A 19,040-nucleotide genomic window follows, 5' to 3' on the forward strand; every position below is an offset into this window, starting at 1 on the left:
TAACCTAAAATGTAAAATGTAAATGTAAAATGTAAAATGTAAAATGACCTAACCTAACCTATCTTTATAGGTTAGGTTAGGTTAGGTAGCCGAAAAAGTTAGGTTAGGTTAGGTTAGGTAGGTTAGGTAGTCGAAAAAGAATTAATTCCTGAAAACTTGGCTTATTAGGCAAATCGGGCCTTGCATAGTAGGCTGAGAAGTGCGTTCTGGCTACTAGGTACGACATATATATATATAAATATATATATATATATATATATATATATATATATATATATATATATATATATATATATATATATATATATATATATATGTCGTACCTAGTAGCCAGAACGCAAATCTACTTCTTTTGTAAGGTCTGATGGCGTAGTGGGTTAAAGCATACTAGTTATGCCAGCTACTGGAAGGTAGTTGTGCTTTCTGGGTTCGAGTCCCACTGGTGGGTGTTGTCCAAAGATTGTTAATCTTCACTTGTGGTTTATGCAAGTATAGGCTTATAAGCTGGACACGAGTTCTCTCACATTGACAGTGGCTTGACGAAAAATGCAGACTGACCCCTCACTCATCTGGTGCCTTCGGGAGGTGGAGATGTTTGAGATATATATCTCGAACTATCTACTTCTTTTGTAAGGTCTGATGGCGTAGTGGGTTAAAGCATACTAGTTATGCCAGCTAATGGAAGGTAGTTGTGCTACTGGGTTCGAGTCCCACTGGTGGGTGTTGTCCAAAGATTGTTAATCTTCACTTGTGGTTTATGCAAGTATAGGCTTATAAGCTGGACACGAGTTCTCTCACATTGACAGTGGCTTGACGAAAAATGCAGACTGACCCCTCACTCATCTGGTGCCTTCGGGAGGTGGAGATGTTTGAGATATATATCTCGAACTATCTACTTCTTTTGTAAGGTCTGATGGCGTAGTGGGTTAAAGCATACTAGTTATGCCAGCTACTGGAAGGTAGTTGTGCTTTCTGGGTTCGAGTCCCACTGGTGGGTGTTGTCCAAAGATTGTTAATCTTCACTTGTGGTTTATGCAAGTATAGGCTTATAAGCTGGACACGAGTTCTCTCACATTGACAGTGGCTTGACGAAAAATGCAGACTGACCCCTCACTCATCTGGTGCCTTCGGGAGGTGGAGATGTTTGAGATATATATCTCGAACTATCTACTTCTTTTGTAAGGTCTGATGGCGTAGTGGGTTAAAGCATACTAGTTATGCCAGCTACTGGAAGGTAGGTGTGCTTTCTGGGTTCGAGTCCCACTGGTGGGTGTTGTCCAAAGATTGTTAATCTTCACTTGTGGTTTATGCATGTATAGGCTTATAAGCTGGACACGAGTTCTCTCACATTGACAGTGGCTTAACGAAAAATGCAGACTGACCCCTCACTCATCTGGTGCCTTCGGGAGGTGGAGATGTTTGAGATATATATCTCGAACTATCTACTTCTTTTGTAAGGTCTGATGGCGTAGTGGGTTAAAGCATACTAGTGATGCCAGCTACTGGAAGGTAGTTGTGCTTTCTGGGTTCGAGTCCCACTGGTGGGTGTTGTCCAAAGATTGTTAATCTTCACTTGTGGTTTATGCAAGTATAGGCTTATAAGCTGGACACGAGTTCTCTCACATTGACAGTGGCTTGACGAAAAATGCAGACTGACCCCTCACTCATCTGGTGCCTTCGGGAGGTGGAGATGTTTGAGATATATATCTCGAACTATCTACTTTTTTTGTAAGGTCTGATGGCGTAGTGGGTTAAAGCATACTAGTTATGCCAGCTACTGGAAGGTAGTTGTGCTTTCTGGGTTCGAGTCCCACTGGTGGGTGTTGTCCAAAGATTGTTAATCTTCACTTGTGGTTTATGCAAGTATAGGCTTATAAGCTGGACACGAGTTCTCTCACATTGACAGTGGCTTGACGAAAAATGCCGACTGACCCCTCACTCATCTGGTGCCTTCGGGAGGTGGAGATGTTTGAGATATATATCTCGAACTATCTACTTCTTTTGTAAGGTCTGATGGCGTAGTGGGTTAAAGCATACTAGTTATGCCAGCTACTGGAAGGTAGTTGTGCTTTCTGGGTTCGAGTCCCACTGGTGGGTGTTGTCCAAAGATTGTTTTATATATATATATATATATATATATATATATATATATATATATATATATATATATATATATGTCGTACCTAGTAGCCAGAACGCACTTCTCTGCCTACTATGTAAGGGCCGATTTGCCTAATAAGCCAAGTTTTCATGAATTAATTGTTTTTCGACTACCTAACCTAACCTAACCTAACTTTTTCGACTACCTACCCTAACCTAACCTATAAAGATACGTTAGGTTAGGTTAGGTAGGGTTGGTTAGGTTCGGTCATATATCTACGTTAATTTTAACTCCAATAAAAAAAATTGACCTCATACATAATGAAATGGGTAGCTTTATCATTTCATAAGAAAAAAATTTAAAAAAATATATTAATTCAGGAAACTTGGCTTATTAGGCAAATCGGGCCTTGCATAGTAGGCCAAAAAGTTAGTTCTGGCTACTAGGTACGACATATATATATATATATATATATATATATATATATATATATATATATATATATATATATATATATATATATATATATATATATATATATATATGTCGTACCTAGTAGCCAGAACTCACTTCTGAGCCTACTATGCAAGGCCCGATTTGCCTAATAAGCCAAGTTTTCATGAATTAATTGCTTTTCGACTACCTAACCAACCTAACCTAACCTAACCTAACTTTTTCGGCTACCTAACCTAAAATAACCTATAAAGATAGGTTAGGTTAGGTTAGGTAGGGTTGGTTAGGTTCGGTCATATATCTACGTTAATTTTAACTCCAATAAAAAAAAATTGACCTCTTACATAATGAAATGGGTTGCTTTATCATTTCATAAGAAAAAAATTAAAGAAAATATATTAATTCATGAAAACTTGGCTTATTAGGCAAATCGGGCCTTGCATTGTAGGCTGAAAAGTGAGTTCTGGCTACTAGGTACGACATATATATATATATATATATATATATATATATATATATATATATGTCGTACCTAGTAGCCAGAACTCACTTCTCAGCCTACTATTCAAGGCCCGATTTGCCTAATAAGCCAAGTTTTCCTGAATTAATATATTTACTATAATTTTTTTCTTATGAAATGATAAAGCAACCCTTTTCTCTATGTATGAGGTAAAAATTTTTTTATTGGAGTTAAAATTAACGTAGATATATGACCGAACCTAACCAACCCTACCTAACCTAACCTAACCTATATTTATAGGTAAGGTTAGGTTAGGTAGCCAAAAAAAGCTAGGTTAGGTTAGGTTAGGTAGGTTAGGTAGACGAAAAAACATTAATTCATGAAAACTTGGCTTAATAGACAAATCGGGCCTTGAATAGTAGGCTGAGAAGTGCGTTCTGGCTATTAGGTACGACATATATATATATATATATATATATATATATATATATATATATATATATATATGTATATATATATATATATATATATATATATATATATATATATATATATATATATATATATATATATATATTTATATATATATACATATATAGAGAAAATTCGTGTTATATATATATATATATATATATATATATATATATATATATATATATATATATATATATATATATATATATATATAATTTGTGAGGGTACCACCTCTGGTGCCAATGTGGGGACCCATAGCCTCGGAGAAGAAAATAAAAAGTATTCAGAGGAGACCTTGTGGTTTCTCACTGAACACTAATATTATCTTCTCCTACCACCCCCATTCTTTTGTATGTACACATATATATATATTTACTTTATTTGAACTTTGTTACAAAAAAGGAGTTACATATGGGTTACAAAGATGGTTGTCATAGGTTGTCGAGTTCCTCCAGCTCCTCAGATGGCGGGCAGGAACCCTGGATGCAGTGCGCATTTCCCCTCTGTATCGCCACACTGAGGCGCTGGAAAAGAAAGCTTGCAGCTCTCGGGTCCCTTGTTGTTTCAATGAGCCTAGTACCCAGTTCCTTCAAAAAACTGGTAGCACTTTTACCCCAGGCGCCGAGCGTCTCAGAAGCAATGGGGACAAAATTGTAGTGGTGATCCAGTTCTCTATACTTACGGGATTTGGCTGCTTCCCTGTGGGTGGCAGCGCCACCTGGTTGTGCAACACTGAGGTTAATGTAGGTGTTAGCCAGGGTTGATACGCACGTGTAGTCCCATACCAACTGCTTGCCATTCTTCCAGGGGTTCACTGTGATACCATCCGGGCGACCAATAAGAGCATCAGAGTTACGGGGCGTTAGGTAACGGGGCTCTCTTTCAGCTGGGCATCCAGCTGTGGTGAGGCTCCTCTTGATGATGTCGTTAACTTCACTGTGCCTCGAGTGCAATCCCCCTGTGCTTTGGCAGAGTAGCAGAGTATATATATATATATATATATATATATATATATATATATATATATATATATATATATATATATATATATATATATATATATATATATATATATATATATATATATATATATATATATATATATATATATATATATAATATATACTTTTTTAAGGAGTTGGGGTCGAAGCTAATTGAAACAACTAGAGACCTTAGAGCTGCCAGTTTTCTCTTTCAGTGCCTTAGTGTGGCGATCTAAAGAAGAAATGCTCACTGCATCCATGGTTCCTGTCCCCCCATCTGAGGAGCAGGAGCAGCTCTACAACTTGTGACTTGTGATCAACTTGTGATCCTTCAGTGAGGAGCCACTAGGTCTTCTCTGAGTACTCTTTCTTCTCTTCTCAGAGGCTATGGGTCCCTACACTTGCGCCAGAGGTGGTACCCCTTCTAGGTTTATATATTTATATAATACATTTTAATATATATTTCACGCTTAGTATATACTTAGTACATATATTTGGAACTTATATTTAGTACATATATTTAATATATACAATACCCACCTTCTCAGGAAATTTAACGACGTAATGGTTCCAGCCAGGAGACGAGACCAGCGTTGGGTCGTTGGTCAGGTACGGGTTGTAGCTCATCAGTTCACACACCGTGTCCCAGCCTGGTCACAGTCGTACACTATTAAGAATCGAGAAGGGGGGGGGGGGCGGGCATGCATGCACACACACACATACATACACACACATACATGTAATCCCAGCAGACACACACATCCCAGTAGCTGGCGAGAAACAATGGGTAGATTTTCTTTCACCCTAATGCCCTTGTTACCTAGCAGTAATCAGGTACCTGGGAGTTAGACAGCTGCTACGGGCTGCTTCCTGGGGTGTGCGTGTGTGTGTGTGTGTGTGTGTGTGTGTGTGTGTGTGTGTGTGTGTGTGTGTGTGTGTGTGTGTGTGTGTGTGTGTGTGTGTGTGTGTGTGTGTGTGTGTGTGTGTGTGTGAAGTGAAAAAAAATTGTTAGTTACGAGTTAGTAAAAGTTGATTGATTGACAGTTGTGAGGCGGGCAGAAAGACCAGAGCTCAACCCCCACAAGCACAACTTGGTGAATACAAGTAGCTGAATACATACGGTGGTCTGTGGCTGAATGCCAACGCCCTGGACTCGTAATCTTACGGTCCGGGTTTGATCCCCGGCGATGGCAGAAAAAATGGGAAGAATTTCTTTAACCTTAATGTACCTGTTACCTAGCATTAAAATCGGTACCTGGGAGTTAGACAGCTGTTACGAGATGCTTCCTGTGTGTACTCACCTATTTGTACTCACCTATTTGTGCTTGCAGGATCGAGCATTGACTCTTGGATCCCGCCTTTCCAGATATCGGTGGTTTACAGCAATGACTCCTGTCCCATTTCCCTATCATACCTAGTTTTAAAAGTATGAATAGTATTTGCTTCCACAACCTGTTCCCCAAGTGCATTCCATTTTTCCACTACTCTCACGCTAAAAGAAAACTTCCTAACATCTCTGTAACTCATCTGAGTTTCCAGTTTCCACCCATGTCCCCTCGTTCTGTTATTATTACGTGTGAACATTTCATCTATTTCCACTTTGTCAATTCCCCTGAGTATTTTATATGTCCCTATCATATCTCCTCTCTCCCTTCTTTTCTCTAGTGTCGTAAGGTTCAGTTCCTTCAGCCGCTCTTCATATCCCATCCCTCATAACTCTGGGACAAGCCTCGTCGCAAACCTCTGAACCTTCTCCAGTTTCTTTATGTGTTTCTTCAGGTGGGGGCTCCATGATGGCGCGGCATACTCTAAGACGGGTCTCACGTAGGCAGTGTAAAGCGCCCTAAAAGCCTCCTCATTTAGGTTTCTGAATGAAGTTCTAATTTTCGCCAGTGTAGAGTACGCTGCTGTCGTTATCCTATTTATATGTGCCTCAGGAGTTAGATTAGGTGTCACATCCACTCCCAGGTCTCTTTCTCGAATCGTTACAGGTAGGCTGTTCCCCTTGATTGTGTACTGTCCCTTTGGTCTCCTGTCACCTGATCCCATTTCCATAACTTTACATTTACTGGTGTTAAACTCCAGTTGCCATTTCCCTGACCATCTCTGCAGCCTGTTTAAGTCCTCTTGGAGGATCCTACAATCCTCGTCTGTCACAACTCTGTGTGTGTGTGTGTGTGTGTGTGTGTGTGTGTGTGTGTGTGTGTGTACTCACCTAGTTGTGCTTGCGGGGGTTGAGCTCTGGCTCTTTAGTCCCGCCTCTCAACCGTCAATCAACAGGTGTACAGGTTCCTGAGCCTATTGGGCTCTATCATATCTACACTTGAAACTGTGTATGGAGTCAGCCTCCACCACATTACTTCCAAATGCATTCCATTTGTCAACCACTCTGACACTAAAAAAGTTCTTTCTAATATCTCTGTGGCTCATTTGGGCACTCAGTTTGCACCTGTGTCCCCTAGTGCGTGTTCCCCTTGTGTTAAATAACCTGTCTTTATCAACCCTGTCGATTCCCTTGAGAATCTTGAATGTGGTGATCATGTCCCCCCTAACTCTTCTGTCTTCCAACGAAGTGAGGTTTAATTCCCGTAGTCTCTCCTCGTAGCTCATACCTCTCAGCTCGGGTACTAGTCTGGTTGCAAACCTTTGAACCTTTTCCAGTTTAGTCTTATGCTTGACTAGATATGAACTCCATGCTGGAGCCGCATACTCCAGGATTGGTCTGACATATGTGGTATATAATGTTCTGAAAGATTCCTTACACAAGTTTCTTAAGGCCGTTCTTATATTAGCCAACCTGGCATATGCTGCTGATGTTATCCTCTTGATATGAGCTTCCGGGGACAGGTCTGGCGTGATATCAACCCCCAGGTCTTTCTCTCTCTCTGACTCTTGAAGTATCTCATCTCCCAAATGATACTTTGTATCTGGTCTCCTGCTTCCTACCCCTACCTTCATTACATTACATTTGCTTGGGTTGAATTCTAAGAGCCATTTGTTTGACCATTCCTGCAGCTTGCCCAGGTCTTCTTGAAGCCTCAAGCTGTCCTCCTCTGTCTTAATCCTTCTCATAATTTTGGCGTCGTCAGCAAACATTGAGAGGAATGAGTCTATACCCTCTGGGAGATCATTTACGTATATCAGAAACAGGATAGGTCCAAGCACAGAGCCCTGTGGGACTCCACTGGTGACTTCACGACATTCTGAGGTCTCACCCCTCACTGTAACTCTCTACTTCCTATTGCTTAGGTACTCCCTTATCCACTGGAGCACCCTACCAGTTACTCCTGCCTGTTGCTCCAGCTTATGCATCAACCTTTTATGGGGTACTGTGTCAAAGGCTTTCCGACAGTCCAAAAAAAATGCAGTCCGCCCATCCTTCTCTTTCTTGCTTAATCTTTGTCACCTGATCGTAGAATTCTATCAAGCCTGTAAGGCAAGATTTACCCTCCCTGAACCCAGGTTGATGGGTTGTCACGAAGTCTCTTCTCTCCAGATGTGTTACTAGGTTTTTTCTCACAATCTTCTCCATCACCTTGCATGGTATACAAGTTAAGGACACTGGCCTGTAGTTCAGTGCCTCTTGTCTGTCACCCTTTTTGTATATTGGTACTACATTAGCAGTCTTCCATATTTCTGGTAGGTCTCCCGTTTCCAGTGACCTACTATACACTATGGAGAGTGGCGAGCAAAGTGCTCCTGCACACTCTTTCAATACCCATGGTGAGATTCCGTCTGACCCAACAGCTTTTCTCACATCCAACTCCAATAGGTGCTTCTTGACTTCATCTCTTGTAATTTCGAACCTTTCCAAGGTCACCTGGTTTGCTGCCACCTCTCCTAGCGCCGTGACTTCTCCCTGTTCTATTGTAAAGACCTCCTGGAACCTTTTGTTGAGTTCTTCACACACCTCTTTGTCATTCTTTATGTACCTGTCCTCGCCCACCCTAAGTTTCATCACCTGTTCCTTCACTGTTGTCTTCCTCCTGATGTGACTGTTTAGTAGCTTTGGTTCGGTCTTGGCTTTATTAGCTATATCATTTTCATACCTTTCCTCAGCTGCTCTTCTCACACTAACATACTCGTTCCTGGTTCTCTGGTATCTCTCTCTACTTTTTGGTGTTCTGTTATTAACTAAGTTCCTCCATGCCCTTTTATTCAGCTCCTTTGTTTTCATACATTCCCTATTAAACCACAGATTCTCCCTTTGCTTCTCTGTTTTTTCCTGTCGGGCTGGGACAAACCTGCTTACAGTCTCCTGACATTTTTGGGTGACATAGTCCATCATGTCTTGTACGGACTTGGTTCCGAGTTCTGTGTCCCAATGTATATCCCTTATGAATTTATTCATCTTATCATAGTTTCCCTTTCGGTACGCCAGCCCTTTGTTTCCCAGTTCTTTTTTGCGGGTGATAATTCCTAGCTCAACCAGGTACTCAAAGCTCAATACACTATGATCACTCATTCCCAAGGGGGCTTCCAACTTAACTTCCCTTATATCCGACTCATTTAGGGTAAATATCAGATCAAGGAAGGCTGGTTCATCCCCTCCTCTCATTCTTGTCGGTCCCTTGACGTGTTGACTTAGAAAGTTTCATGTTGCCACATCCTGCAGCTTAACTCTCCATGTGTCTGGGCCTCCATGTGGGTCTCTGTTCCCCCAATCTATCTTCCCATGGTTGAAGTCTTCCATGATTAGTAGTCTGGATCCGTTCCTCCTAGCCTCAGAAGCTGCTCTCTCTATTATATTGATGGTGGCCAAGTTGTTTCTATCATATTCCTGTCTGGGTCTTCTGTCATTCGGTGGGGGGTTATATATGACTACGACTATAATTTTCTGTCCTCCAGTTGCTATGGTGCCTGATATGTAGTCACTGAAACCTTCACAGTTCTGAATTACCATCTCTTTGAAACTCCAACCTTCTCTTAGTAGCAAAGCTACACTACCTCCTCCTCTCCCTTCTCTCTCCTTCTTCACTACATAGTAGCCCTGTGGAAACACTGCGTTTGTTATAGTTTTCGTTAGTTTGGTTTCTGTGAGTGCTATTATATCTGGGTTTTCTTCTAGTGCCCATTCTCCGAGTTCACTTGTTTTATTTGTAATCCCATCTATGTTAGTGTACATTGCCTTGAAGCTCACTTTCTTCTGTTCATTTTCTTGTCCCTTTCTTGGCGAGCATTCTGCTGGTGTGGGAAGCTGTTCCGTGGGTGGGTGTGGGTGTGTGTGTGTGTGTGTGTGTGTGTGTGTGTGTGTGTGTGTGTGTGTGTGTGTGTGTGTGTGTGTGTGTGTGTGTGTGTGTGTGTGTGTGTGTGTGTGTGTGTGTGTGTGTGTGTGTATTCTTACCTAATTGCATTGCATTTGCTTGGGTTAAACTCTAACAACCATTTGTTCGACCATTCCTGCAGCGTGTTCAGGTCTTCTTGAAGACTCAAACTGTCCTCCTCTGTCTTAATCTTACTCATAATTTGGTGTCGTCAGCAAACATTGAGAGGAATGAGTCTATGGTCTCTGGGAGATCATTTACGTATATCAGAAACAGGATAGGTCCGAGTACAGAGCCGAGTACAGAGTGGAACTTCCCTGGTGATTTCACACGAATCTGAGGTCTTACTCCTCACTGTAACTCTCTGCTTCCTATTGCTTAGATACTCCCTTATCTACTGGAGCGCCCTACCAGTTACTCCTGCCTGTTTCTCCAGCTTATGCATCAGCCTTTTATGGGGTACTGTGTCAAAGGCTTCCCGACAGTCCTAAAATATACAGTCCGCCCATCCTTTTCTTTGTTGTTTATTCTTTGTCATCTGATCGTAGAAGTCTATTAAGCCTGTAAGGCAAGATTTACCCTCCCTGAACCCATGTTGGTGGGTTGTTACGAAGTCCCTTCTCTCCAGATGTGTTACTAGGTTTTTTCTCACGATCTTCTCTATCACCTTGCATGGTATGCAAGTTAAGGACACTGGTCTGTAGTTCAGTGCCTCCTGTCTGTCACCCTTTTTGTATATTGGGACTACATTTGGCGTCTTCCATATTTCTGGTAGGTCTCCCGTTTCCATTCACTTACAATACACTATGGAGAGTTGCAAGCAAAGCGCTCCTGCACGCTCTTTCAATACCCATGGTGACATTCCGTCTGGGCCAACAGCCTTTCTCACGTCCAGATCCGACAGGTGCCTCTTGACCTCATCTCTTGTAATTTCGAACCCTTCCAAGGCCACCTAGATTAATGCCACCTCTCCTAGCGCAGTGACCTCTCCTTGTTCTATTGTGAAGACTTCCTGGAACCTCTTGTCGAGTTCTTCACTCACCTGTTTGTCATTCTCTGTGTACCTGTCCTCACCCGTTTCAAGTTTCATCACCTGTTCCTTCACTGTTGTTTTCCTCCTGATGTGACTGTGTAGTAGCTTTGGTTCGGTCTTGGCTTTTTTAGCTATTATTTTCATACTTTTTCTCAGCTTCTCTTCTCACACTAAGATACTTGTTCCTGGTTCTCTGGTATCTCTCTCTACTGTCTGGTGTTCTGTTATTTCGGAAGTTCCTCCACGCCCTTTTGTTCAGTTCGTTTGCTTTCATACATGCCCTATTAAACCATGGATTCTTCTTTTTCTTCTCGGTTTTTTCCTGTCGGGCCGGGATAAACCTGTTTACTGCCTCCGGACACCTTTGGATGACATAGTCCATCATGTCTTGAATGGACTTAGTTGTGAGTTCTGTGTCCCATGGTATTTCCCCTAGGAAATTTCTCATCTAATAATTTCCCTTTCGGTATGCCAACCTTTTGTTTCCCAGTTCTTTTTTTTGGGAGATAATTCCTAGCTCTACCAGGAACTCAATACACTGTGATCACTCATTCCCAAGGGGGCTTCCAACTTAACTTCCCTTATATCAGACTCATTTAAGGTAAATATCAGATCAAGAATAGCAGGTTCATCCTCTCCTCTCATTCTTGTCGGTCCCTTGATGTGTTGGCTTAGAACATTTCTTGTTGCTACGTCCAGCAGCTTAGCTCTCCATGTCTCCCGTCCTCCATGTGGGTCTCTGTTCTCCCAATCTATCTTCCCGTGGTTAAAGTCGCCCATAATTAGTAGTCAGGATCCGTTCCAGCTAGCTACAGAAGCTGCTCTCTCTATTATATTGATTGTTGGGCATGTTGTTTCTATCATATTCCTGTATGGGTCTTCTGTTGTATGGTGGGGCGTTATATATGACAACTAATATAATTTTTGTCCTCCAATTGCTATGGTACCTGTTATAAAGTCACTGAAATCTTCACAGCCCTGAACAACCATCTCTTCAAAACTCCAGCCTTTTCTTATTAGCAAAGCTACACCACCAAAGGGGCCTCGTAGCCTGGTGGATAGCGCGCAGGACTCGTAATTCTGTGGCGCGGGTTCGATTCCCGCACGAGGCAGAAACAAATGGGCAAAGTTTCTTTCTCCCTGAATGCCCCTGTTACCTAGCAGTAAATAGGTACCTGGGAGTTAGTCAGCTGTCACGGGCTGCTTCCTGGGGGTGGAGGCCTGGTCGAGGACCGGGCCGCGGGGACACTAAAAGCCCCGAAATCATCTCAAGATAACCTCAAGATAACCACCTCCTCTTCCTTCTCTCTCTTTCCTCACTACATAGTAGTCCTGTGGAAACACTGCATTTGTTATGATTTTCGTTAGCTTTGTTTCTGTGAGTTTTATTATGTCTGGGTTTTCTTCTAGTGCCCATTCTCCAAGTTCACTTGTTTTATTCGTAATCCCATCTATGTTAGGGTACATTGCCTTGAAGCTCACTTTCTTCTGTTGATTCTCTTGTCCTATTCTTGGTGAGCGTTCTGTTGATGGAGGAAGCTGTTCAAAGGTTGTGAAGATCTGTGAGGTGGTTAACAAGGTCTCAGTTAATTCTTGGGTGAGGGTTGGGGGTTTAAGGGAAGAGGGGGATAGGTAGGGAATGGGGTAAGGAGGTAGGGTGGACATGGAGGATACGGGGTGAGTGGGGGGGAGGGAAAGGGAGGGTATGGGATGAAGGGGGAGGGGGGAGAGGAGGGGAGGGGGGACATGGCTGGAATGGGGGAGGGGTGACAGGGTTGGAATGGGGTGGCGGGAGGGAGGGTTGAGTGAGCATTTGAGTGGGGGCAGGTAGGGTGAGGGTTAGGGAGGGTTTCTATGCAGAGAAGGTTGGCGGTGTTGTCCTCCCCTCTGGTGTTGCTGGGATGCTGGTTGTGGGTTCCCCTCTTGTCTCTGGGACTGTTGTGTTGGGGGCTGCAATTTCCTGGTTTACTCCTCTCTCACTGCGCTTCCTCCATGTCTCTGTTGCCCTGGTTCTCTACTCCTCGTCCTCTCTCTCTGGAGGAATACTTTTTTGTATTCCTCCACATACTGCAGATGACTTTTCCTTCCTAGAATAACCTACTTCGTGGTCTCCTTTGCAAACAGTATCTTCTCCAGACAGTCTCTGTCCTTGTTGTACAGCCTAACCTGAAAACCTTCTCAATGTTTTGTTCAGCCCCCATCCATCTTTAACCCCTGTAATATCCCATTTACTGCCTCTGTGTCCTTGTTATTCCATGCTTGCCTATTGGATCCTTCCTGTTCCCTGATGCCTACAACTACCACTGATCTTTTTCTTTCCAGCAGCTGACTGGTGCACCTTGCTGCTTTCTGTGGGGTAGCTGCTTGCATTGCTACCTCTCTCACTGTGGCCATTGCTTCTGTGCTCTTTCTCAGTATTTCTGCAAGTGTTTCAGGTACAGAGGCATTTCCTTCCAATGCGACAAATCCATATTCCCTTTTGATGATTAAATGATGCTCAGTCTCATTATTTTTCTCTGTGAGGGATTTCATCTCCTTGCTGCTGTCAGCTCATTTTGTAGGTTGCTAATTGTATTCTTCGTTTCTTGCATCTCCTTCCTGAATTCCTCCCAAACTTGGGCTAACATTTCCTTAATTTGGTCACTTTGGTTATTCCCAGTGTCCCTGGTGCGTCCTTCTGCCATCTTAGTCCCTTTCTCTGATATGTTTTGATAGGGTTAGCAAGGGAGGGAGGGAGGGGGCAGAGGGAGGGGGAGAGAGAGAGATAGAGCAACCCGCTCTCACACAAGACAGCACATATATGACTTAATGCTTAAAGTCAATATGTTGAATATGAATTAGTAAATATGTGATATATTCCCAGTTACCTTTTTTTCCAAGACCCAAACTCTTCCTCACGTACCAATTTACGTCTCACAGTACCCGTCCATCGCTGTAGATAGCAGAATAGTCGTGATTGGTTCAATTTTAATGAAAATTGTAGTTTTCAGGTCCCACATGGGTTGTGAAATTTACCTACTGTTGTCCATGCTCTTAGAATATTACAGATCAGCTACATCCTATTGAAGGTTCGTAGTTTTGTTTTGAGATATATTAGTTGTTCTTAGTAAATTATATTAAGCATTAAAAATTATTACATAGAATAACAGTCCTTCACCAATCAATATTATATACCATAGTTTGTGCCTTACAAATCTTTAAAGAATGTTTTGTAGGAACACTAACAGCAAACGATGTTACGTTGGAATGTCTATGGGGTAAACTACTGCAAACAGGATGGTATTGTGTCTACTATACCAACTATAGGATGGGTATATTGTCCACTACCACCTGTTAGGTGGGTAAGGGGGTCCAATAACACCCACAGTATGGGTATGGGGCTCACAACCACCCACAGGATAGGTATGGGGGTTCAATACCACCCACAGAATGAGTATTGCGTCCACTACCACCCACAGGATGGATATGGAGCTCCAACCACCCATAGAATGGGTATGGGATCCAATAACACCCACTGGATGTGTATGGCGTCCATTGACGCCCACAGGATGAGTATAGGGTCCAGTATCGCCCACGGGATTAGTATATAGGGCCCACTGCTGCCCACAGGATTGGTAGGGGGTCCACTGCCGCCTCAGGGTCGGTAGGGGTCCACTGCCGCCCACAGGGTCGGTAGGGGGTCCTCTACTGCCCACAGGGTTGGTAGGGCGGTCCACTACCGCCCACAGGGTCGGTAGGGGGTCCAACCTTAATAAATAAGTAAGTTAGTAAAGGAGTATCCATTTTTCCTGTGTAGGAGATCCATGATCAACCTCTAGGCTGACTATTGCTGTAATAAGCCACTACAAGTTTATTTCTATATATTTCTATATAGTGGGGGCCGGGCCTTTGAGATCTCCCATATTTGATAACTCTTAATGCTAACTGCTGCCCCTACTTCCATTTAATATTAGATCTCCCATAGCAGCACCACCAATTCTATAACAAGGTCATTATGAGATATGCTGAATGTTGTCAATATGCCATCTGAATACGCCTCACTTTGCGTTAATCATTGGACGTCCTAATGATTAAGGTCCCCAAAAGGACTTAATCAGACCTCAGTGGATATTTTTACTCTCCCTCTCTCTCTCTCAGAGCATCCCCTTATGTGTTGTATGTGGGTGCTGAAGTTCAGTCTCTTGTCTATGTTTTTGTGAAGGAACTTTTCTTAATTGTTATTGCTAACGTTTACTTGTAATACTGCGTATACATCCGGTGTTCTTACCCTCGACCGCGGCGAGGATAAGCCGCGGTCGTACGGTCTGAAACCCACAAATATTTACAATGGGACGGGGGGGGGGGGAATAACATTTCCTCTTCAAGCACGCGCACACAAATGAACTATGTTACTTAACTGGAAGCACTCATACAACATAATTTACACGAATTCTCAGGATTATTATACTTCTTACCATTATATATATAGTATAGTACGTAAAGGAGGTTCTCTTCAATGATATCTAAGATAATTAAAAGAACCCAAGCAAACTACTGTGGAAATGTGCAGGACAAACATATTAATTGTGACACTAGCTCTCCACATATGGCATTTCCTTAATTTAGAAACTGTACTTGTGGTCGATCTCGAACACATGTTGTTGATGTGACGATGTGTTATGAATTTTGTGGCTAGCTCCTCAAGATTTTAACTTGCTTAGATAAATAAATTGTGTGTTCAGTCCCTGAACCCATTATATGATAAATTAACTAAACTAAAAACTATAGTATAGCGACGAAACCTGAACTGCATAATGTAAATAGGGTTAACCAGAAAAAGATATAGGTGAAGAATAACACCAGGTAACTGTAAAGCTGCCGCCCAGTTGGGTGGGTGTGGAGCACATGACTGTAAAGCTGCCGCCCAGTTGGGTGGGTGTGGAGCACATGACTGTAAAGCTGCCGCCCAGTTGGGTGGGTGTGGAGCAAGACTAGTAATTTCCTGGCCGAAACGCTGCGCGTACTAGTGGCTTTACAAGATTGTAATTACCATATTATGTATCCTCACATTCCCAATGTACCTTCTTGTATATGCATAAATAAATAAATAAATAAATAAATAACTGTGCGACACATCATAAATGTAAAGTGCCTTGTATAGTGACTGTTGTGAACCTCTTGTTGAATCACTTGTGACACAAAAGATTACTGATGTGTGTATTTGTGTGGGTGATTAAATATGTATGTGTATGTATATATGTATGTATACATATACGTATGTATATGTACATGTATGCATAAGTATGTGTACATTAATAATTTTGTAACTAGCGTCAAAAGATTGTTATTTGCTTAGCTAAACGAACTAGAGGGTTCAGTTCCTGAACCGATTATGTTCCTCTGTAATCCTTTACACCACCGCCCACGGGATGGGTATTATGGGGTGCATAATAAAGAAAGAAAATGAATGGACCGAACCCCACAATTCATTTAGCTAAGGAAGATACAATCTTGATGAGCTAGTTACAAAATTCACTATAAGTCGTCACATCATAAATGGGTTCAAGATGGACCACAAGTAGTGAATTACATAATTTATCAGTATTGTGCAGCCTGTGATCCCCGCCTGGCTGGATACTGATACCTAGGTAGTTTTCATGTGTCCGAACACCGGCGATAAGGTGGTATTGTTTAACTTAAGAGATATATATTTTTAAATGTTGTCACATTAACGGCTACATCTTCCTTTCTTCTGACATATAGATTTTTAAGATTAATTAAAATATATGGAAACTAATTATACAATTTATTGGCTGGTGTGCAGGGCTTCACACTCTCAGAGCTAGCCATCAAGTAACTATCAAAATGCATATATCTTCGTTTTCACTTCAGTTATATTTATGTCAAAGGATTTTAAATGTAGCCTATATTTCTACCTTTCTGATGACATAAATACTTTCGTTAATTACAATATCTAGATCAAACTAACATTGATTTTCAAAAGGTTGTATATTTTCCATCAATGGAGAGCATCAGCCAAGAAGCCTTCTTTAAAATATGAATATCTTTCCTCACCCAATAAGATCTAATCTCTGAATAAAACGCAAAAAAACGACTTGATTGTAACCTATGCACCGCTGCCTATTGGATGGGGGAGAGGGGGTTATGTGTAGGATAAACATATCAATTGTGACACTAGCCCTCCATATATGTCAGTTGCTTAAAATATAAACTGTACTTGTGGTCGGTCTCGAGCCCATTGTTGATTTGACAATGTGCATTGACTTTTACAACTAGCTTACCAAGATTATAACTTGCTTGGCTATATGAATTGTGGGGCTCAGTCCCTGAGCCCATTATGTGCCTCTGTAACACTCCACTATCGCTCATAGGATGGGTATAGGGTGCGAAATAAATGAACAAAACTAAGCTCTGCCTTTTTGATAACATATACAATTATAAGCTTTATTTGTGAATCTCAATTAATTAAACAATATATCACAGAGCGTGTAGGGTTCGGTGAGATGAGCGAAGAGACATGGGAGATTTTACAAAAGTACAGTACATGGTAGTTTAAGTAGCGAACTTATGTCAACGAATAACGAGCATATATAACAAAACTATTGTCCTATGAAGTCGATTTAACTTCCAAACATATATTTTTTAATAAATGTTAAATGTTTTCTGGCTAGTTATGTCAGATTTTATTAAAAATACATGTTCTACTTGTTAACATTATAATTTAAATTTGTGATAATTTGTGCAGAGAAGTGCGACAACTGGATATGCCAACAAACACTTACCAAACAACGATATATCACGGATAAGTCGCTCCACAATATTGACGTTTGAACCGTCGACTTCCTTTGATGCTACTTATTTCATAATGAAATTATATTAGTTTGGAGTAAATATATATTTTCTCATGTTCTGCATTCAGCACTCACATTACAGTGAGTAAATATACCATATTACTTCATTACTTAAATAATGCTAGGAGGGTTTGAGTAACTTTGGGTCTTTAGTGGACAGAATCTCCAATAGATGGGGCGAGAGTCGCCCCATTTCTCTCGCCCGAGCAAGAGTCGAAACTTAATTTAAAATTGATATATCTTTGTTCTCGAACATGATATATTTCATTTGGTGCAATCATAATAATGTTCATATCTCGGTCTTTCTGGAGACATATAAGATTTTAGGCTTTATTAGCGTATCTTTGTTAATTATACAATATATCGGCAAGTGCATAGGCGTCTGCACTCCATGCCCGACAAGCTACTGAGCGCTACTATAAAAACATATATATCTTCACTTGAGCTATAAATATGTCTATTGTAATGTATTTAAAATGAAGATCATATTTCTATCTTGCTTAAGACATATATAACATTTGTGTTTATTAACGAATTTACGTGAAATAAACATTGATCTGAGAGAGAGTTGCTCTGTCGTTCAGTCTGTACGGGGTGGGAGCTCCATAATTTTTAAAATACATGTATCTTCATTAGAACTTTAAATATGTCTATGTTAAAGTGTTTAAAGTGAAGCTTATATGTCTGCCTTTCTTGAGACATATAAAACATATGTTTATTAACGAATTCACGTGAAATAAACATTGTTCTGAGAGTTGCTCGGTCGATCGATCTGTCCGGGGTAAGAGCTCGGCTATTATTAAAAGTACACGTATCTTCGCTTTAAATTTAAATATACCCATGGTAAGGTATTTAGGATGATGCTTATATTTATATCTTTCTTGTGACATAAAACTCTTACGTTTATTAAGGAATCTGCGTGAAATAGCCACGGTTCTGAGATGAATGCTGCGGTTTTCGAGCTTGACGAACGATGAAAACTGCCCTTTTATAAAACTGCAAATGTCTGGTAAAAGTTTTACATATAGATCACGTTTTTGTCTTTCTACTGACTAATAAATAATTTTGGTTTAATAAGTCATCAAGATGTTTTCAACAATATTCTTTCGGCGTTCGTCTTTTCCAACATGGGCGACCTTTTGGGAAACATGATAGTTGGGTTAACCCATCCCATAGTTGGGTCTGTTTCCATTATGGTTCGGAACACCTACCGACCCTGTGGGCGGCAGTGGACCCCCTACCGACCCTGTGAGCGGAAGTGGACCCCCTACCATCCCTGTGGGCGGCAGTGGACCCCCTACCGACCCTGTGGACGGCAGTGGACCCCTACCGACCCTGTGGACGGCAGTGGACCCCATATCGACCCTGTGTGCGGAAGTGGACCCCCTACTGACCCTGTGGGCGGAAGTGGACCCCCTACC

The sequence above is a fragment of the Procambarus clarkii genome, chromosome 30, assembly GCF_040958095.1.
Source record: "Procambarus clarkii isolate CNS0578487 chromosome 30, FALCON_Pclarkii_2.0, whole genome shotgun sequence".
Lineage (NCBI taxonomy): Eukaryota > Metazoa > Arthropoda > Malacostraca > Decapoda > Cambaridae > Procambarus > Procambarus clarkii.